This window comes from Anser brachyrhynchus (genome assembly GCF_964034855.1).
Source record: "Anser brachyrhynchus genome assembly, chromosome: Z".
NCBI lineage: Eukaryota > Metazoa > Chordata > Aves > Anseriformes > Anatidae > Anser > Anser brachyrhynchus.
In genome coordinates, this window is record NC_137697.1 from 75221633 (window position 1) to 75244305 (window position 22673).

Here is a 22673-nt window from a genome sequence, read left to right on the forward strand (position 1 = left end):
ATGGTTTTATGAGTCACAGCATCCGGCCTTTCAGAGAGTCCAGTGCAGGTGCTACTTTGCACGCTATAACATTTTCTTTTCACTTCACGTCATGACTACAGCAATGTTCCTCAAAGAAGAGCCGTCAGGACTGGTGCCAACACCAAACAGTCTGGAGCAGTGGCACATCATCGATCTTTTGTCATCAAAAAATATGAGGGGGGTTCCTACATACTCAGGTGCCAACTGCAGGTGAATTAAATATTCAGGACTGTCATATTTTCACATACAGCTAGGTTTGCTATAGCTTTCATTTCATTCCAGAATACTATGAGAATATACATAAAACCATAGCAAATGTTATAAGCCAGGCTTTGCATGCGTCTTACAGGTAAGGTCAGGTCATCAGCTTTTTTTCAAACAAGAACTATTAAATTCAGAATCCTTCATGTGATCCTATGCACATTTTAAAATATTTCATACAGGTTCACTTGTTAATCTGAAGTTTATGCTGTGAAATGCTCGCTGTTGGGCTCATTTTCCCAATTGCATCCAAACTCTTTGGCCAATTGCAGCTGAATCCATCAGAAAGAATCAATAATAAAAAATTCCCGCAAGATTTAGGGAAACAGCTGGCCTTGTGGTGGTGTGGGTTTCTGTTACTGCCTTCAAGGCTGCAGCATGTGCTGAGTTGTTCCCAGAAACTGGAGAAACAAAGATGAAAAGTGCTGCAAATGCTGCAGCCACAAGAGAGCTTAGTTTGGTGCTCCTATCTCAGCAAATGCCAGAAACTTTAACGTGGGACACAAATCCATTGAAAACAAGCTCCACCAGAAGTGTTTGCAGGTCTCTGTTGATGCTCTTGTCATTTGCCTCACCTACTGTGTGCTATTTTACAAAATACACTTATGAAGCCCTTGCACCACGCTGACCCAAGCCTGCGCCTAAGTTTGTGGCTATTTCCTAAGTCAGTAGGAATGTTTGGATCCAAAAATGTGCAGGTACAATCTCTTGCAAGCACAAAACATTGAAATCACAAAAAATGTGCCTACAAATGAGCTCTAGATTATATTATTTTCCATTTGAAAGCAGTAAAGTCACAATTAACTGTGGAGACAATTCTGCAAGCGCTGTTTCTGATGGCAGATTGTGTTTAAAAGCCTCCCGTTTCTACAGGTGCGTATGCCAAGTCGTGGGAAGAGAAAGACAGAGAGAGAGAGATTAACTATTAGGTGCCTATGATCACTGTTACTAAACTGCACTTTGAAGTGCTGATGCCTGTTCTGCATTTACCTCCTTTATGTGCTTCATGCAGAAGCCAGCAGGCGCAGTGTGACGGTGGAGTCTCCTGCAGGGCTGTGTGTGGGCATAGTGCAGGAAAACCTACCTGTTGGACTGCGGTAATGGAGAGAAACTTGGGGTGATTTATGCAGGTTGGCACCGATATTCTGTGGAGTAATGAAGTTAAAGCCCCAAGCTTGCACCTCCTGTGCTAATGTGTTGGCTTCAGCGAAACCAAGTTTCCAGCCTTCGTGTTGAGATCAGCATATGCCATTGCAAGAGCAACAGAACTTAAGAAAAGATACTATAAAAGGCATCAGAATAATGCAACTTCTTTGTTGTGCTGTGGCTTCCTTGTACCTGTTTTATCACAGTGTGTCTTGACCATCTATGGCAGAAGCAGTCTCAAAATACCTGCAAATATTCATAAATTGAGAGTAGGTTTATTAAAAGTGGTGGTGCAAATAAAATGATCCATGAAAAACAAAGCAAACTGCCCTGGTAAAGCATTGCCTCCAACTCCTTTTTCCCGTGGGACAAGTGACATGCATTTTAAGAACATGTTTCATTGCTTGTGTACCCTGAGCATCTCCCATCCAGCAGAATAGACTGCAGATTCAGGGATGTGATATCACCTGTTCCTGCCTTCTATATTCACAAAGGGAACCGTGAAGATGGAGAGCAAACTTAAACTGTGGCTCCTTCGTTGTGCTACAGCCTTATCATTTAAGTACCAAAAGCATTTTATTTATGAGCTGTAAAAATCTGATCTTGCACATTCACCAGCCTTCAGGACTGCTATGGGGAGAAGTGGACAACCACACAAAGCTATGTAACAAATCTTGTTAAAATGCAGGGATTATATTCAGGTTCTTAATTCTATTACAGCATGGACAATGACTATATTTGTGTTAGTTTCACAATTTGAGGTTAAATAAATCAGTGAATGGAAATCTGGGTGGCAACAGAAAGAGATACTACAGATGGTGATGTAGGCACACAAATGCCAGGCAAATGTTTCTTAAGAAAAATGTAAAACACATTTTCCTTGCCTTCCCATGACTTCCTTCTAATCTGGAGTCTACACAGAGGTTTGAGTCATTTCTGCCTTTCTTTGACCCTTTAATTCAGCGCTTGGTTTGGAGTCTCAGGAGATATATTTATTTATCTCTATGTCTGACTCTCACAAAATGTTCTTTAAGTGGAGAGTAGCTGGAAAGCTCCAGCACACTTGTTCTGTTTCTTGCTGTATTAATATGTCTCACTGTCCCAGAGCTGCCATTTGCAATGATTACCAGATTGAATGACATACAGTATCTTCTCCATCAGCACCACCACAGGGTTTTCCCTGCTGATTTGATTAACCTATCATACTGCTAGTAAAATAAAACAAAAAGCTCTCATAGACAATAATGCAGCTTGAGTTGCAGGCCTTCACCCATTGTGCCATCCATCTGCTGTTTGTGGGGCCACCTTCCCTAAAGGGAGATGGAGTGCTGAGGCTGAATCTGCCACCTGCAACCCTGCTCAGAAAGTCCCCCTCTCACTCCATGCTCTGAAATCATCCTACTGGGACTCAGAAAAAGACTATAGGAAAACCAAAGTAAGGATTATGTGATTAACTGGTTTGGCTTTTTGAGGGATAATCTTTGTAGGTAAGTGGTGGGGCATCAGGATGCACAGAGCAGGGGAGCAGGAATATTAGAGTTTATTTGTTGTTGTTGTTTCTGGCTGCCTGTGACTGTGTAAGACACTTGGCTGCCTTACAGGTGTGAACATGTGGTTACATCCTCACCGATGAAAATGCAACCTAACTGCGTATTGAAGTGAACTGAAGTAAATCCTTCATGTGTAACTTGATGAGCTGGCGTGGCTGGATGTCAAAGAGCAGTTACCTGGAACAGGGCTGCTCTCAAGAGGAGACTTTAATATGCTTGTATTTCATGAAATTTTGTAAATTCTCATCATGAATCCTCCAAGGCTGAGGATCTTGTTTCTGTAAATCTTTGCATGAGCTGGACCCGTGGAGAGGGGTAGCTTTGAAATAGGGATTTTTTTCACTCAAATGAAACTGAATTTTGAATCTTGTGATGACTAAATTTGCCCACTGTTCTGTCCACTAGAATGACATCAGAACTGACTCTAGCAAGCCTCTGTCAGACCATTTCCTTAAAACCTTAGTAATTATTTAGGCGGCTAAATATATTGAAGAGAGATATTAAACTTTGTTTAAATTGTTAATTTTATTAAAATGGCGTAATTTAATGAGCCACATTTAAGATATCATTATTTATATGTCATCCAAGTCCATTCAGAATCACAAAATAAGTTTGTAGCTTGGAAATATCTTGGTAAAAAATCAAATTAAATACTATTTTGCAATGAGATACTCATTGAAGATTATGCAAATATGAAGAAGTAGGATGCAGAGAAGTCCTCATTTCTTGGCATAGCATCTTCATTTGTTCACCAGACCTATTAAGAACTAAGAAATTCCCCCAGAGGAAAATTTTGTTTCCTCTTCCCACCCTCTGTAATTTGAGAAAATTTACTGGATTACTTAGATCACCAGCATGATCCGTTATGTCAAAATCCTATTTTGTGAATTCATACACATTAGATTAGCAACAACTGGTTTTAGTCTTCGAAGTCAGCTAAATTATGAATCTACATACCAAGTGAAAAACATCTCTTCACTGAGTGCTTATCATCTTCTGTGAAGAAAATTAAGGCTCCTGCCGCAGGGCTGTTACACTGGCTGCATCTAGGCTGAAAGTCAAAACACACTGTGGTGTTAGCGGGGTCTGACCTTCTGAGTTTGTTCTACATGGATTTAGCATCAAGAAATCAAGCAGAAGTGTAGAGGTAACACCTAAGTGCTGTACACCTCATTTTGTTCAAGCAGCCAGGCTGGCTGCTGGGACAGGGTGTCCCCTTCGAGCCCTCCCTTGGCACAGCTAGCAGGGCACCAGAGGCCTGGCAGCACCGGGTCCTGTGAGGGCAGATCTGTCCCATCAGAGCCACTTTGTGGCTTCAGTTACCACCATGCACAGCCTGGGTGTGCAGGTAGGCACCGATTTCACCCTGTCTGTAGTGCAGCATCAACACAACCTCGTGTCACCTTCACTCCTGCACTGTGAGGGTGACGGAGCACTGGCACAGGTTGCCCGGAGAGGCTGCGGAGTCTCCTTACCTGGAGATATGCAAAACCCGCCTGGATGCCATCCTGTGCAGTGTGTTTTAGGTGACCCTGCTGGGCAGCGTGGTTGCACCAGATGATATTCAGAGGTCCCTTCCAACCTCGGCCATCTTGTGATTCTGAGTCACGTCGCATGCAGAGGCCTGCGGCCTGCTCGTGAGTGGATTCGGGGCTGGACTCCTGAGAAACCCGTGATTGCCCATTTGGCCAAAAAAGCCACCCTTTTTCATTTAGTTTCCACGCTGTAAATACACAAAACAGGGAGTTTTGTCATAAATTAATAGTTTGCTGATGTGATTACTTCTGCCCATTGGAAAGCAGGCAAGGTTCCCTTTTCCTGCATCATATACACAGATATTAAATCAGCAATCTTTCAGTTGTTGAGAAATCCTCACGTTAAAGCTTCTTAAAAGCTTTCTCAGAAAAAAATCATCTCAAAATAAAGGATTGTAATGGCTTTTTATGGTACCTGTTCTGGTGCTAGGAGGGAAGCAGTATAGTATTATCTGAGCAGTCTGACAGAGCGGTATGATCTATCACACTTGATTATATCTGGTGCAAATAACAATGATTTTTTTTGCTTCAATTTGAATTATTACTTACAATGCAGATACCAGAAAACTACATTAAAATAAATAAATAAATAAATAGATCTCTGACAGAATAAAATGCTGTTATGTTGTTGTTGAAAAGCGATGTCAGTGTCTGAATGAAGAGCATAGAAAGCATTTCTGTTCATATGTGAGTGATATATGTTTATTTAATTTAATTTATATTATTCAGGGTCAATACAGCCCTGAATTTAGAAGCCTTTTGCTGAGCTGATCAGAAGATACTGAGTTTTCATCCCATTTTACCTGACAACCCCACCCACATGTATTTTTATATAATACTCTGCAGAATCATAGTCTATCTTTTGGTCACTGCTCTAATTCAAGCATGTTCAAGCTCTAATTATGCATGTCCCAGGAAAACTTTGCTAACTTGCATCTGTGCATATGAATCAAATGATTGAATGCTGTTCATTGGTGGGTAAATGAACTGATACAATTGAAGAAAAAGAAAGATAAAAAGTCATAAAATGTCTAAATGAATTTTGCATCAATTTTCTTCCAGTGTATGGTAGGATGGGACACAAACTCTAGAAAATAGAATAAACATAATTGTTCTAGTAATTTGCTGTGACATTTACTAATAAATCTTTCTAGGAGCTGGAGAGAGATGACCATACTCTTCTGTGGAGCATAAGATGTATGTCTGTGTAAACCTGGGCTATTAGTAAGGTTCAGCTGCAGAGAAATCTGTCTCAGAGATGATTTAGAAGGAAATATGCCTGATCTCATCTCATCTTTCTTTTCTTCTTTCTTTCTTTCTTTCTTTCTTTCTTTCTTTCTTTCTTTCTTTCTTTCTTTCTTTCTCTTTCTTTTCTTTATTTCTTTTTCTTTCTTTCTTTCTTTTCTTTCTTTCTCTTTCTCTTTTTCTTTCTTTCTTTCTTTCTTTCTTTCTTTCTTTCTTTCTTTCTTTCTTTCTTTCTTTCTTTCTTTCTTTCTCTCTTTCTCTCTTTCTCTCTTTCTCTCTTTCTTTCTCTCTCTCTCTTTCCTTCTTTCCTTCTTTCCTTCTTTTTCTTTCTTTCTTTCTTTCTTTCTTTCTTTCTTTCTTTCTTTCTTTCTTTCTTTCTTTCTTTCTTTCTTTCTTTCTTTCTTTTTCATTCTTTCTTTCTTTCAAGAGATCTAAAGGAAGAGTTTTAAAAGAAAATGTTTCATTTTGCATTTTATTTAGGCTATAAATTCAAAATCCAGGCCTTCTTTACCCTTGTGGTAGAAGACTCCTCTGCTGACTGGAAAATTCATACTGCTGTCAGATGAGGAGCACAAATGGAGCCTGACTAATTGACAGAAAGAATGGTCTTTACTACACTATTTAAAACTTTTTGTTTGCTTGCTTTTATGTTAACGGTTATTTAATGTGAGTGCCTTAGAAACAATGCCAATGGTCTTTGTTAAGATTAATCATTCTCTTCCTTCTGAATTACTTGTTGAGATGCTGACAGACTACACCTCTGAAGCCTCTGGTGAGCCCTTCAGAAGAACCAGGGAATCAGGAGCTTCTCAAATCTTCATTTGAGTTGGGGATGAGAGAGGGGAACAAGAAGGAAAGCAAGCATCAGTTTTTATCAAACGACATTGGAGGTCTTCTGTATCTATCTTTAAGTAGGAAGTAATGTACAGGTCCAAGGATTCTTTTAGGTTTCCTCTTTGGGACCAAAATAATTAGATGTTTTAGAGGGGTTGTTTCAGTTTGCAAGTGGTTTGAAAAGTACAAGGTGCTTGTATAGGTTTTACTGAAAGAAAGAAAAAAAAAAGTGTATCTTTTATCACCACTGAATGTCTCTCCAAAGAAAAATGAGAATAAGATGGAGAATAAGGTAAAGTTTTGTTTCTTGTAGCTGCCATGAATATTCAGGAAGTGAAACAGTCGCAACTCAGAAAATTATTCTGTTTTCAACTGTTTTCAACAGCAGCTTAAGAAAGCCATTTTTCCATTAAAACTGTCAGTTTTGTAACACAGCCATGATTTCAAGCACAGCAATGAAATAATCTAGTTGAAATCAAAGATGGATTACATATGTTTATGTTTATGTTTACATATTCTTAACCCTTAACAGTAAATCTGGTTGTAGGGCTTTTTTCTAGAACATCAGAAAGGAAACCACAGCAATGATGCCAAAATCAACAAAGTGAGCTGCCTCAAGAAGAGCGATTTTCTTTAGGTCTCCTGGTGAAAACCAGAATTCTTTCTTACAGCCAGCTTCCAGTTCCCATGTCAATTTCTGGTCTGGATGTAGGAAATGTACGATGATATTCTTTGATTTCTATTATGAAGAAAGATAGTCTTCATAGTCATAACAGTCAGTATGGATCACTCTGTGAGTACTCCTCATGAATAAGCTGTAGATATTTTTTCTTACACTTCACCCACTTATAGGCAAATTATTTATCACTTACATTAAGTCTCCATCACAGTCGTCTAATACAATGATTTAATGTTTTTTATAGGAGTGGGAATTATCCTGATTCAATCACCATGGGTTCCTTCTTAGAAGGGAATGGCTAAACTTTCTACCTTGTTCTCCATTTGTACTGATACAGTAGATTTTATTTATTTATTTATTTATTTATTTATTTATTTATTTATTTATTATTTAATGAAGGACTTTGAATTAGTCATTGGGGGGGTAAGGGAGGAGGAGGGAGGCTAGTGTTGAGAAAATGTCTTACAAAATTTGTTGACATGATTTATTTAAAAGGAAGCTTAACACCACGGTGAACAAACAGCAGGTTGAGCGATGAAATCACAATACATATATAAAATGTAGATGATAAAGATGATAACTAGTCTCTCAGTTCAAGAGCTGAGACGTCTACTTTCCAGAAGCAGTGACTGTCCCTTGAGTAGCCTGCTTCTAGTTCATTCTCCTGGCAATTATCTTTACATAACACACTGACCTACCTCTAGGGTTCATCCTCTGGGATGTGGGTGGCAAGGAGGCCTATCTCGCACAGCTTTTAGGTGTCAATCCAGCGTGTCACTGCAGTCATTATCTTGGTCAAATGAGAAGGTTGCATAACATCGATTTAAAGCTCAAACTGGGGAGACCGACTATATTTATAAATTTTCCAGGTGAAGGCCACAGCTACAAACTTGCCATCTGATCTGGGGGTATTTTGAGGCCTTTATGGGAACACGTTGCCTGAAGTCAGTGGGTGCAGGTCTGACCCTAAAGTCCTGGTGTGAGAGTAACAAGTTGCCCCCGTGCCTGCAGCTTAATGAGCGATGTTGTTCTTTTGGGCAAAATTCAGAGCATGAGCAGGCTCCTGCCCTACCTGCAGTGCATTTAACCAGACAGGGAAATCACCCTCCCTCTCCCCCCTGCTGAAGGCTGGCTAGGACACAAGCAGCACCTACGCTCACACTGAGCTGGATCTTGGCATTATGCAGGCTGGGGATTTTTCTCATTTATTTTTCAAGCCTCTAACATGTTCTTCCCTCTCAGAGACGTTTGCTCTTTCATTAGCATATATGAAATATCCTGTGATAGTTAAAACAAATATCCATTTACAGTTTTTACACAGAATTATTTCTCTCCTACCAAATCATTTCAGAAATTAAATTACATTTCATCAAGACTTCAGGGCCCAAGACTTCAATGCTTCTTAACTAGCAGTTTTAGTCCTATGAGAGGGAATTGAGATTTTGAAAAGAAGCTGGAAAAAGGAGGATTATGTCTTATGCACCTTAAAAAATTATGTGTTCTTGGATGAAAAAAGCATGATTGTATAATACCATTCATTTTGATTTGAAAAAAGGACCATCTGGGTATCTTCAGAATGGAAGATTCCCTTCTCCAGGTTGCACAAACAAATGGATTTTTTAGCATGTGAAAAGTTACAGTCTCATTAACCTGCAGATGTGCCTAACTTTGGGGAGAAGCAGAGGGCTTAGAAAGGGACGTTCTCACCAGGAAAGTACAGTGACCCGAAACAAAATTCAAGTGGGAGTTTTGCAAACTGAAGCTGCTCATAGATGTAGCAGATGGATACAGCAAGCTTTACGGGTCTACCCAGAGAGATTTTTGATGCTCCACCAGAGGAAGTCAAAAAAAAAAAAAAGGGCAAGCACAATTCAGCTTGTCTCAAAGACAAAAAGTCTCAAATATCATATAATGAGTTGGATGTCATTTAAATACTTCCCTAGACAGAAGCTGTGAGATGGCAACGAACGTTTCTAGCATTATCTTAGTTTCAGTATAGAAAGTTTATGAATAGCAGCCACGAACAGGGAGGTAGAGGGATGTTTAAGGGGTGTGTGTTAAAGGAAGGAAAAGGAGCTTCTGTACAGGGCTAAGTGTGCAATGCTGAACCGAAATGACCCTGCAGCTATAAATATACAAATATATATACATTTTATATATATATATATATATAACCCTGCAGCTATAAATATATAAGTATATATAAAGTTAAATGGGGCTACCTGAAGAATGTGCTTGAGTTGTTAGAGCGTGAGACACCTGTTGTCTGAGAGGTTTCTGTGCTTTCATAGGAGATAAATTCCTCAAGGACTCCATGGCTAAAGCAAAGCAATCGCACATGTGTGTCATTTACTCTGAAAAAATATCACAAGCGTTGATGGTTGCTTGACCTTCATCGGTCTGTTTAATTAATCAATGGAGAAACAGCTGATTGAAAAGCTAATGTCATACACGGTGGGGATACAAAATCATTTGTTTCTTCATTTATTTACAGTAGGGGATTTCTCTAAAGATGAGCTTATTGGGCTGCACTTCTGGGCTCATCCATGGCTGAGAAGTGCCAGAAGATTGACTTAGAGTTTTTGAGAGAATACCTGCTTTTTTGAGAGACTGGAGGAAGTGCAGACATCTTCAATGCAGGATGGCATGTCTGGATCAGAATTGAGATAACAACACTTACTGTTCAGAAGAAATCCTCTGGCTATCAAAACACCACAATTTGAACAATGCTGAAGGATTTCTGTGAATAATGGACAATGAACAGTTCTGCTGCTATGGCCTTGATATGTTTTTGTCACTGAACTATAACTATATACTGATAACACCATCACAACTACAATTTTTATAAACAGATGCACAAAATGTGTCCAGCAGAAAATAACGAGCTAGTGTTGGGTAGGAAACTCTCGGACACAAACTGTGGTGTTTGGTGAAGACTGTAGGACTGGATATGATTGCCATTTAAAAACTGTTATGAACTGAAATGAGGAAGTGGAAAATCATCGAGCACCTGGGCAGTCCAGGAACGCCTGATACGTGCTGTGTAACACACGTGCCTCTGTTGTGAATGCAGAGGACGCTGCTCACTTGCAGGTGCTGGGCTGGGGAGTCTTGTCCTGTGTGAGCTTCTGGTTTTGTGCTTCTTCTCTTTGGGGTCCACCTACACAGTGGTTCCAGACAGACACTGTAAATACAACTCTCCATTACTAATATAATTTATGTTATAGTTAAAAATTAACTAGTCAGTGGCATTTAGGTACAAAACACCTTAAATTTTCTACTTCAAAAGAGTAACCTGAAATTGCTAAGGTGTTTTCAGTCTTATTTTATTTACATTTTAGTCCTATTATTTTTCAGTCTTATTATTTACAAATTTTTTCAGTCTTATTATTTACATTTATATACTCCACGCATCCATCATAGGGCACAGATGCACACAAGCTAGTTTTGAATGGGTTTTCCTGATAAATTAGCCTGCAGACAGCTCTGCTCTACCTGATGCTGCCATCAGATGTAGCATCCTGCTGTGTAACAAAGCCATTTTTTCCTCTTGCCCAGAAACAAAAACCTGGAAATTATAGATGAAAAGTATTCATATATTCAGGCTTCTGCTCATCACTTGGTGTTGCGCCATGCAGCTCCTAATCTTTACTCTCTTTCAAGCAAGCTCAACACGTTTCCTCACTATGCAGCTTCCAGCTGCAAGCACACTTTGTGGGTGCTTTTTGTGACCTAGCTGGGACGTGCCAGGCTATACTAATCCCAAATACTTTCCTTTCTACAAGCAGGGGAAAAAAATGTCTTCAAGGATGTAATATTCTATCAGCTTACATGACCACCTCAAGCAGTTAGTTCAGAGGGAGCTTAAACTACATTTCCATGTGATTATTTCTTACATAATTTAGATTTTTTTTTTCCCCTGTATTTGTAGGGATCACTAGCACTTGTACTTTCAGAAGGCACTCTAGGAAGTTAGTGAGGGCAAAAACCTCCAATTTTTTTGGTCACCTCTAGAAGATTTACATGTGAGTGTAATGAGAATGAGTGACAAACTTGGTCATGGGGCCATTCGTGCAGAGACACTTTTAGAAGCAGACAAAATTTAGATTTCGCTTGTTATAGCGAGATGAGGAGAAAGTAGCTCATTAGAGATGTAGATCTAAAAATAGAGCAGAATGAAAGAAAAGATGAGCCGAGCTTTCAGAACCCAGGAAATGAAGTTATATGCTTGGGTCATGCCTCAGACTGGATGGCTGGAATAAGTGGGGTTTGGGAGTAGACTGTCAGGGCAAATGTAGCTTCTGCAACCAAAAGGAAAGGTGCTGCATTTAGAAGTAGAGCTTTTGTAACTTAGCATGATGAAATTTCCAGAAATCTGATCTTGAGTCCTAGTGTAATATTCCTAGAGATCTGGGGCATGCTTGTGGCAACTCAGATTTTAGGCAAGGCTGGGAAATTTATGAGTGAAAGAAAGGCAGAGAGAGGTTAAGATGTTCATGCATATACAGTCCTTTTCTCTACAAATGTTTATAGCTTTATTAGTAGCACTATACCCACAACATTGCTGAATAATTTGTGGAACTCTTTTTGGCCAGAATATGTTTTGTAAAAAATTGCTTTAAAGTCATCAAAATATTATTATGGCTGCAGAGATGTTTTAAATATTTACTTGTTTTAAATTGGGCTCATTTTTTAACACAGTTTTAATTAGCCCCATTCCTTAAAGCAGGAGATCTTTGCTGATGCAGACCTGTGATAAAGAATAAGGCTGGTAAGTTGAGCAAATTTTCCACTGAGCCATACATACAGAACCCTTTTCAAGAACTCTTTCCATTTGTGACTTTATCAAGTCATATGTTCACATGCTGGCTACAGCTTGTGGTCCTAGACAAGCAAGAAAAATGTCTGTAATTCTGTCTCACCCAGCACAGTTTGGGACCCCACCACTGGGCGCCTGCTGTGTCCAAGCAATAAACCTGCTCTTCAGTCCACTGAGTTGGGTATGAATATTGGGGTTGCACAGGAGGCCACCCTTACCACTTGTTCAGCCTTCACTGCTGGTCATTGATCAGCCCTGGGTCCTGATGGCAGTCCCAAATTAGGGGCTCTTGGTGTGATTTTAAAAGCCCCTTAAAAAAGCTGATGCCTAGAAAACTTTGGTAGATTTTTTTTTTTACAAATATTTCTATTTATACTTTACGTGTCTTCAGTTATTTATTTCTCCGCTTTATTATTCTGAATGTTGAAAAAAAAAAAAAAGCTTCTTAAGAGATCCAGTCGTGCTGCTCAATCCCTATCTAAAACCTGGTGCCAGCTGCAGCACTTTCTAATCTTGGAAACAGACTGAATGTTAACTGATTTTTGCCTCCTCTGCATATGTACCACCTTACATATTTGTGCTGTAAATATCTATGCAAGGTAAATAAGCAATTACAGTTAGGACTGGAATAGTCTTTGCCTCCATGCAAGGTTCTTAAGTAGAATAATATTAATAGCCTTACTTAAATAGCCAAAGAAGGAATGATTTTCACAATCTGGTGATAGGTTGGAAAAAAAAATCATTATTTTGATAAAAATGTTTTAAATAAATAATTTTAATAAATATGTCTGCTGTTAAAAAAAATGAAAGCAGGAGCTACACCACCAAATATATATTGTATATATTTTTGTTTGTTTGTTTTCCCAAGAACTACATTTGGCATATCTGTTTCTTTTTCAATACAAACTATTTTGGTGGAAAATTAGTGTATTAACAACAGAGGGAAGTTTCTGTTTTGGTTTGGAGGCTGTGTCTTTCTGAGAACATGTTCTGAGGGAAAATCTCTGATGAGGTGTTTTGGGACAACTTACTGTGAATTAGTGACTCTCTCCTATTCTGACAGTGTAATGGCTGTCATAGAAACCAGTTGCCATATTGCAATTTTGATAAATAAAAATGTGATTTTTAAAAACGTGCTTTTTAGTGAAAGCAATCATCCTAGTCATAGAAGATGTTCACTCTGATCTCTGTATTGGCTCTCTGGGGCAATACTTGTCTCCTGTCTGGTGGTATCATCCGCTGAGTGCTTGTTGTGAAAGCAGTCATAACCGTGTCCTCACCATCCAAAAATCTTCTCCTCTCTTCTCTCCTGTTCTTTCTCTCTGATGTACACACACTTACATGTGTCTACGATAAATGTACAAAATCCAAATAAGCATAGACTAATGTAATTGTTGGCTCCTGAGACAGCTGTGGCTTAAATGGAGCTCAAGCAATAAAGCAGCCTTGCAAAGCTGCCATGGAAATGTGCCAGGCAAGGCACAATTATTGCTCAATGTCCTTGCCACAGTGAAGAGGCAAGGGCAATCTGGAAGAGGAAATAGTGAGAAAGTTTGAGCTGACCGACATATTGCCTAATGAAATAAATGCATGTTCAAGCAGATTGAAATAGTTATGGAATTGATACAACTGATATAAATACGGGTGGTGAAGCTTTTGGCTTCTGTAAAAAAAGCTCCAAGTCTGCGGCAAGCATGTGCCTTACATTTAATGCACTGAATGTAGACAACTGATGCTTTCCAAATACAGACTGCCAAGTGCACAAAGAGCAAAGTTTAGTCAAAGTTCACGCTCAGGTCATACACGCAGTGCAGCCATCAATCTGGACAACCTCTCAGTAACCTCCACATACTTCCAGATTACATCTGGGATCCTTTGTGTCCTGATTAGAAAATGCAACAGTTAATTTGTTTTAAATAGGAAATTAAACAGTCATGTAAAGTGTTATATGAGGGTCATAAAATGGTTCTCAAGGTGCATTGATGAGGTCTGTTTGGGATTTTGACTCAACATTTTGCTGCAGTCAAGAGAAAGAGGAGCAGAATGACTGGAGAAAGTAATTGCAAACTTTTCTTTATATGAAAAGTCAGAAGAGAAAATATCTCAAGCAAGTGCTAAATTGGCAGACTATAGTATGAAGATTTTTAAATGGTTTAATTCTTCGAGTCTCCATCCTTCTCTCACAGACCATGCAGAACTTGCGTGCCTCTTGCACTGCAAAAACCATGCTGCCTGCTGGAGGCCTGCAGGAGCACTGCAGGATGAGGATGCTGGCAGAAAATTGCTAAAAAGTTCCTTAAAACGAAACACATCAAAAAAAAGAGGAGCTGTAAGAAAGTGGAATGTGTCCTCAACCTAGCACTGGGAGCAGGGTGATAGTACTGGTGCTGAAGAGGCACCACTGCGTCTGTCAGTGATTTTTTATTTTTATTTATTTGTTTGTTTTTGAATCTCTGTGTTCTGAAACCAAAGGCGCTTAGATGTTGGAGAAGAGTCAGCACTGGGTGACTGGGGACAGCAAGAAGAGGGGAAGAGGCAGAAGGTCACACACGGCCCAAAATCATGAGGGACATGGGACCTGCACCTAGGAGAGGCAGAGGAGAGTACTTTCAAAATAAAGACAAGAACTAATAATGTTATAATTTCCTACCTCTTTCCTTCCTTGGTCAGTGAAGTTAGTGACATGGTTCCTACATGCTACATCCCTCATCATTCAGAAAACAAACAGGAAAAGAGATCTAACGTGTAAAATTCAATTTTAGAAGGAACACAATAGATTTGAATCCAGGCTGTTTCATTTAAGAAAGATGAGATTTATAACTGTTGAAATATTAACCTTGAAAATCTTGATTTATGAGTGACAATGGAAGCACCGACAAGACCCTTTTGTGTACTCACTAGTGCTGCAACTCCTGATATATGCAAAGCTGATGAGATAAAAGAAAACTAATAAAGGAAAAATAAAGGAAGACAAACTGTTTTAATCTGTTTTAATATCAAATAACTCCAAAGACCCGATTACATGTTTTCCAGAACTAAAATCACTGAAAATCAGTGTAGGTTTACCTACAAAAGACAGTGAACTAGGAGCAGATGTTAAGATGAAACAAAAACAAGTCAGTTGCTGATAATAGGTATTGAGCAAGCCTCTGAAGATGTGGTGATTTGATTCAGGGAGGCACCCAGAAGTTTGAAAGTCTTCAAATCTCTCTAACATAGAAGTTGTTTTTTTCTCTGGAGATTTCTCTCAGTAATAGTGTGCAGTTGGATTCCAATGCGAGTTTTTCTCTTTTTTTTCTTTTCTTTTCTTTTCTTTTCTTTTCTTTTCTTTTCTTTTCTTTTCTTTTCTTTTCTTTTCTTTTCTTTTCTTTTCTTTTCTTTTCTTTTCTTTTCTTTTCTTTTCTTTTCTTTTCTTTTCTTTTCTTTTCTTTTCTTTTCTTTTCTTTTCTTTTCTTTTCTTTTCTTTTCTTTCCTTTCCTTTCCTTTCCTTTCCTTTCCTTTCCTTTCCTTTCCTTTCCTTTCCTTTCCTTTCCTTTCCTTTCCTTTCCTTTCCTTTCCTTTCCTTCCCTTCCCTTCCCTTCCCTTCCCTTCCCTTCCCTTCCCTTCCCTTCCCTTCCCTTCCCTTCCCTTCCCTTCCCTTCCCTTCCCTTCCCTTCCCTTCCCTTCCCTTCCCTTCCCTTCCCTTCCCTTCCCTTCCCTTCCCTTCCCTTCCCTTCCCTTCCCTTCCCTTCCCTTCCCTTCCCTTCCCTTCCCTTCCCTTCCCTTCCCTTCCCTTCCCTTCCCTTCCCTTCCCTTCCCTTCCCTTCCCTTCCCTTCCCTTCCCTTCCCTTCCCTTCCCTTTCCTTTCCTTTCCTTTCCTTTCCTTTTCTTTTTCTTTTCTTTTAAGTACTCTCCTTCTTACAGATGATGGAAACATCAACCAGATCAGTAAAATTAGAAACAAAACCATTTAAGTGATTTTAAAAATAAATAAAATTTGTCATTTTAGAGTAAGCATTTAACAGTTTTTCTCACTGCATTCAAATCAATAATCACAGCACTAGGAAAATAAGACAAAGTATTTTACTATTCTTCAGTATGGTATTTTGGTGTTAACTGTGTAGTCAGTTCTAACATTTCTCAGGTAAAACACAACACCAAGTAATACTCCATCAGATGTTTCCAGGGATGAGTACCATAGTATGATCTGAACAGGACACCTTTATTAAAACAACAGCAAGTATGCACACTCTAGACAGGGAAACTGATATTTCTGAATTCTGTGACCTACAGCATGCTAGCAAGTTACTGTAGACATGATGCTGTAGAGGACATGGATGGGACTTTTGTTGTGATTTCAATTAGTTAAGGAAAATTTCAGCAGAACTCTGCATGTTAACTGAGCTACTGTGCAGGAAACCTGACTGCAGAACTGGAAGGATACTTACGTGTGGCCTCCCAGCCATTCTCATCCCACCGCCCTACGACTTACAATGTACCAGTTAGCAATGGAACAAGTGGGAAGTTCATAATCATGAAAACAAAACAAAACAAAACAAAACAGAACAAACAAACAACAACAACAAAAAAACACAAACCACCTGGACCAAAAAATTTCAATATTTTGAGATACTAGGCTGAAGAAAATACATACTGTCTTCTTTTTAATTCTTTAATGGACTTTAACAGTGGATAAATTTAAGGAAATTTCAACAATACATGAAAGAGTTATGAATCTTTTTTACAAATAAAAGTATCTGTGCATGATGTCTTGTAGTTCTTGACACCTGTGTACTACTGCACACAATATCACACATGCAGGAATTATTGGGAATTTTATTAATCAAGCACAGCAATACCCAGAAGGTGCGTTGCAGAGAACATGCGTGCTGGAAGGTGGCTAGCTACTGACAGCAATAATTTTTCTGTTTTAAATATCGTCATCCAACTGAGGAATGGTAGCTACTGCATATGGCCAAAGAGACTTGTCACATAATCAGATGGATAAATGTCAAGTAGTCAGAAAATCCTTCTTCAGAACTATGTAGTGAGTGCTCATGAAAAATTCCCACTTTTTTGAAAATCTGGATAATTTTCAGGTTTATGAAAGTCTTAATTGGTTCCAAAGTGATTCAAAATCACAAAAGAGGTTAACTGTGTAGACAGAAATTGCAATTTGCTTCATGTTCTGTACTTCTTCAGCTTTTGTCTTAATTGGGATCAGGGTGTAGTAGTGTAGAAGAAGGAGACAGGATTGGGGCAAGTGATGAAAATGGCACCTCCACTCTGCCCTTTCAAGCCATGAACCAGTGTGGAGGAGCAAAAGTCAGTGCGACTGTTGTGGAGGCGTGGAGAAAATCAAGACAGGGCCAGAAATTAAACAGGCCCAAAATCTGACCATTACTAGCCAGCTAAGAGGGTCTTCACGAGTGGTGGTACTCTGTTGATGCTAACATCTCAGATGAAGAGCGTCTCAGTTTCTTGCTGCACCAAGCACGGTGACAGAACTAGGTTGATGGAGGAGGGACGTGTTTGCAAAGGGTCTTCCAAAAATCCTGAGCCAGAGGTAAAGCTTCCAATTGTCAAGCAAGAAGCACAAACAGTGTTGAGGAGGACCTGCTCAAGCATGGTGCAATTCGTACCTGTTGGTAGCCATGGCACAACAGAAAATTGCCAAGTGACTGTCTTGGTGCTGATGTAGCCCAAACTACTGTGCGTGCTTGCTGGGGACATGAATCTTATTCTACAGAAGAAAGCTGGCTGGAAAAAAGCACAGAGGTTAACACCACATTCATTTCAACTATTGATATTGACATGAACCACATAACCCAATGAAACGGTTCTTATATATAAGGCAAATATTATGTCATTTTATTACTTATAGTTAACTTGCACTGAAGTGATATGCAAGTAATTTGAGTCTGTACATAGAAATAAAAACATCTGCAGGGTATTCCCAAGGTTATAATTTTGCCAAGGATTTCTCTGATGTCATAAACTGAAAGAGCTGAGTTGAGCTGTTTAGTCATAGGAAGGAACCCCAAGATGAAAATTATAGCCTTGTAACGCACAGCAGGCAAGGCTTTATACATTAACAGCCTTAAGTGCGCCATCTGTGACGATTATACCTTCTCTAAAGACTCAGGGTTCCAGTGAAATGGTTTGCATACATATAAAGTGATTTTTTTCCCCATCTACTTTTGCCGTCTTCTCATTGCAGAAGAAGATGTCAGTCTGTGCTCAGTCAATAGGAAGGCATAAGTGTTATCCAGTTAAAATTTGATTAGAAAAGAAGAGAAATAAAGTTGGAAAGCTGTAGCTTTAAATCTGGTTTAGATAAAATTTCAAAGTGTTGTCACACCAGTCACAGTATCCTCTGCTGACATCAGTGTGTAAGACTATCAGAAAACAATCATATAATTCTGACAGAGATAAGACAATGCTGAGCTTACACTGAAAATACAGAAAGGTCATCAAGCAGTCACATACTGCTCATATGATATTTATCTTTTGGATCCTCAATCCAGAATGCCAAATGTGGGCTACTGTAAATCTTGCCATTGACAAACAAGCAAACGAACAAACACATCCTTGCAAAACCGTATTATGAGAGCACGAGTAGCCTCCTGCCTGGATAAAAGCTTTCTTTTCTGTTAAATTTAACAGATTTGTGTTGATTGGATAGGTCATCTTGAAGAATGACACCTTTAATGAATAATTTGAGGAAAACCAAAAGGAAAGACAGTTTTAGAAATATAATCTATGTTTTTATGTTATGCTCCCTTTCCTTGATAGTAAGAAAAGTTATTGTGTATATGTGAATTTATCTCTCTGTAAGAGAAAGTTAAGATAAGACAGAAATAGAACAAGCTAATGAACATCTGTATTACTTAAATGATACACACACAAAAAATCTTGAGACCTATCAGGCAGCACATTATCATGCACTACCTTTTGCATACAAATTTGATATGGAAGTTAATAATATACCTTCTGTATATTCTACACATCACCTTTGTGGGAGAGGCAATGCTCTCTGCCTGTGTATCTCTGTGTATATACTTGTGTATGTTTGTGTAGAGTTTGAAATCACCTGGTATGCACGATATGCTAGCATCAAAAACCCCATATTACCTGGCATGTTCTGCTCCTGAAGAAGAAAATTAATAATAACTAATGATGGTCTCAAGACACCATTTTGTAACAAAACTTCTAATATTCCTTTTTGATTAAGGATGGAACACATTTGTATCTGTAATCCTTCATTTAAGTATATATATATATAGAAAAAAATATATATTATACAATTAAACATGTTTGGTTCATATCATGTGTATGAAGATACTTATGTATGCAAGTTCCTGAATTCAGAGCAATTCTGGATTGATCTTAATGATCACCAACTGCCTCATCAATTGTTTGTCCCTTGCCTTTTTTTAGGTATGCTGTGACATGTTATCTAACAGGTGTCTGAGACGGAGGCTATTAAATAGGGGATGATATGAGGGGAAAACATTTTAAAAGAAGGTTAGAAAAGCAAATGACTTAGAAGAAGTGCTATCACATATTGCTCACTCTTTTCCTGACACAGCATTTATTTCCAATTGAAACTTAATTTTATTTTCCACAGTGGAAATAGGATTTTGAGTTTTAACTTTCTTGGTTAGAACAATGTAGACAGTTCAGAAAAATGCATTCATTTATAGAAATTTATAGCTTAGAAGGACAAGGTCAATATTGGCCAAAAAATTCTAACTCAGTTGCCGGTCATTTCAAACAATGTATGAGTGGTTCCCATCAGAGCTTGCAGTATGTAATTTAGTGAATATTTCAGACTGTCCACTGGCATCTTAATTTCTCCAGCAGATCTCCCATGTCAGAGGCAACTGACTACTGGTCCAGTTATTTATATTTCCAGAGTGAATTAACAAAAGCAGCTTTCATGGTTTTCTTCGGTGTTTCATACCACAGATATGCCTGATTGGAAAAGTAGGTTTATATTGAATCGCCATTGAAAATATCATTGGGATGATTTATAGAAAAGGAATTCGCATAATGACTGCATTTGATGAAACTGAAAGCTGCTTCATTGGTTTTGTGAATTTGTGATGTTCCCAAGGCCTTGGGATGAACTCACTGGCTTCAGCCACTCTCCTGGTGACACCCAATCCATTACACAAAAAATGTCCTACAGGATATTTCCTGCATTGTTCCTGTTTTTCCCTAAGGAACAGTGTGCTACAGAAATCAAACATGCAAGAAGGTTTGGAGCAGAGAGTTAATATGTGTAATCTATTTCATGTGAAAGATGTTTTTCTTTTTGAGACCTCTGGTCAAGTCCAAGGCTGGATCCCATGGAGCTCAAGCAGGGCACCCGGTCTGCACATGTCTGTTTTCTCCCATGGGCACTGATGGTACTTGGAAATTTCCAAAGCACTTGTCAGGATCTGTCCCAGCAATAAGCATGTTCCTAAATGCAAACATTTCAGGGGAGTGAATACAAGGCAATAAGGCAAACATCTCATAACTCTGCTGGAAGGATCTCAGAGGTTGTTATCCGCCTAGACAAATCTACAGGTCACGACTTTACTCAGAAGCAAGAAATGCTTACTTCAACAGGCAGAAAAAATAGCCAAGTCCCACATCTATTAATGAACTGACTTACTGCCTGAGAAAGGGAAACCCGAGATTGTTTGACCAGTGACAAATGTTGGAGATTATATGGAGAAAATAACATCTGAAAATACCCAGAGGCTGGTGTGAGTGACCTGCTCTGTCTGCGGCTTTGAGCATTCTTTAATATGAGCCCAGAAAAATGCAGAAAAGCTTCTTGTTCTGGGTTACCTTGCACCTGGCCTCACAGCCTGCCACTTTCGATTATTTAACACATACAAGCAGCCCCTACACGGTCAAAGGAAGGCACAGTGAAATACTAAAAGTGATCAAATGAACGAGGCTTGACGCCTCTTTTGGAATCTGCAGGAAATGACAACAGCTCCCTGTTGTCGAGAATGAAAGACTATTGTTCTGGAAGAGCAAGAGCCATTAAGCTAATTATACATTTGCATTGATTTGGTGAGAACTGAATGAAGTTAAATTAATACAAGCCAGATGTAAACCAATTTAAGTGTGTTTGCATAGGGGCTTTCACCAGTTTAATTGATTTAAAACCAATTTCATGCACAAACAAAGCCATATATCCTTTTTCTTCTTCTTTACAGACTGAAAATCAAGTAATCAACTTGGATTTTGAGAACTCTACATTAAAAATGTAGCTGCATTGCTATGTAAGAATGACTCGACTAACTATTATCACAATGCATATCCTTCCAGAAAGAGATCTCAGATTCAGACTTCTCTTTGTAACCAAATCCTGTATGTCAGGATTGGGTCCAGACCCTTGGCTTACAGGATCAGAATCATGGCTTTATGGTTACATGAGGGTGAAATTGTAATTTAGTGTTTTTTTTTTCTTTTTTTTTTTTTTTTTTTGTGTGCTGCTTATTAGGGAAATAAAAAACAACCACAAAAAGACAAGAAAAAAAAAAAAGAAAAAAGAAAACAAAAAACGCTTTAAGATGCTTCAGATATACAGAAAAGAAGAATGTTATTTTAAATTTTAAATTACCTTTTTAAAAAAACAAAACAAAACTAAACATGCTTTTATTGTTGTCTTTAAAATCAGCAGTTTGGAGAAGTTGCAGATGGAGAGGGGAAAGCCACAGAGCTCTTAAAACACATGCCAAAATTTGCCTGCTCTGCCAAGACGTAAGGAGTAGAGATGTCAATGTCAAAGTGATGGGATGGCAAGGACCCTGCTGCTGCAGCATAGCACAGAAATGAAGGAATGGCCATTTTTGAGATATAAGCAAAATGCCTGTACACACATGGTCAAATGCTTGATCATGTGCAAATGAAATAGAAGAACTAGAAGAGTATACAAAAAGTATGGAACAATGCTACAGACTTGGTAATGCATGCATTTACTTGCAGAAGAAATAGAGTCAGCAGGAACCAATATTTATCTTCTGGAGAAAAGTGATTGGCTCATATTAAGTCAGTTTAGACAAACATGGGATTAAATTTCCTATGTCCAATGGAGATTCTGAGTGTCTCCTTTAAAGCAAAGTTGCATCTATAACATGCAAAAACCATACAAATTTATCTTTATTCTTCAGTTTCCTTAGAACTAATAGTTCTTTATTTGACATAATAAAATAGATATAATTTACAGTTTTTAGTTTTATCTTGTATCATGTTTTATTTATCAACATTAAAAATTACTTAGAATTGCATAATTCAAAATAATGATATAAGCAATTCATTAATTCAATTACAAATTAAGCACTTGATACAGTTCCTTGCTCAAAAATGCAGACATGAAAAAATGCTTTTTAATTATAAAATTATCAACCGTGACTTGATGAGTCATTTAATGTCCCACTGCAAATGCTTCCTTGATGAAACAAGGCACATCTGTTAAGACAAAATGCACTACTTTCACCTCACCAGAACCGTGTGCAGCCTGAAGTCACCATCATACATCCTCCACGGTAACCCAACTGTGCAAATTCTAAATCCTCAGTTTCCATAGTTCCATTCTG

General features: G+C 38.5%; 1 long non-coding RNA gene across 1 annotated transcript in view; it reads left to right on the top strand.

Moving 5' to 3' along the window:
* The window catches only part of LOC308185667, a 39065-nt gene that overhangs the window by 10611 nt on the left and 5781 nt on the right, over positions 1-22673 (top strand). The gene's annotated exons all lie outside the window — the stretch shown is intronic.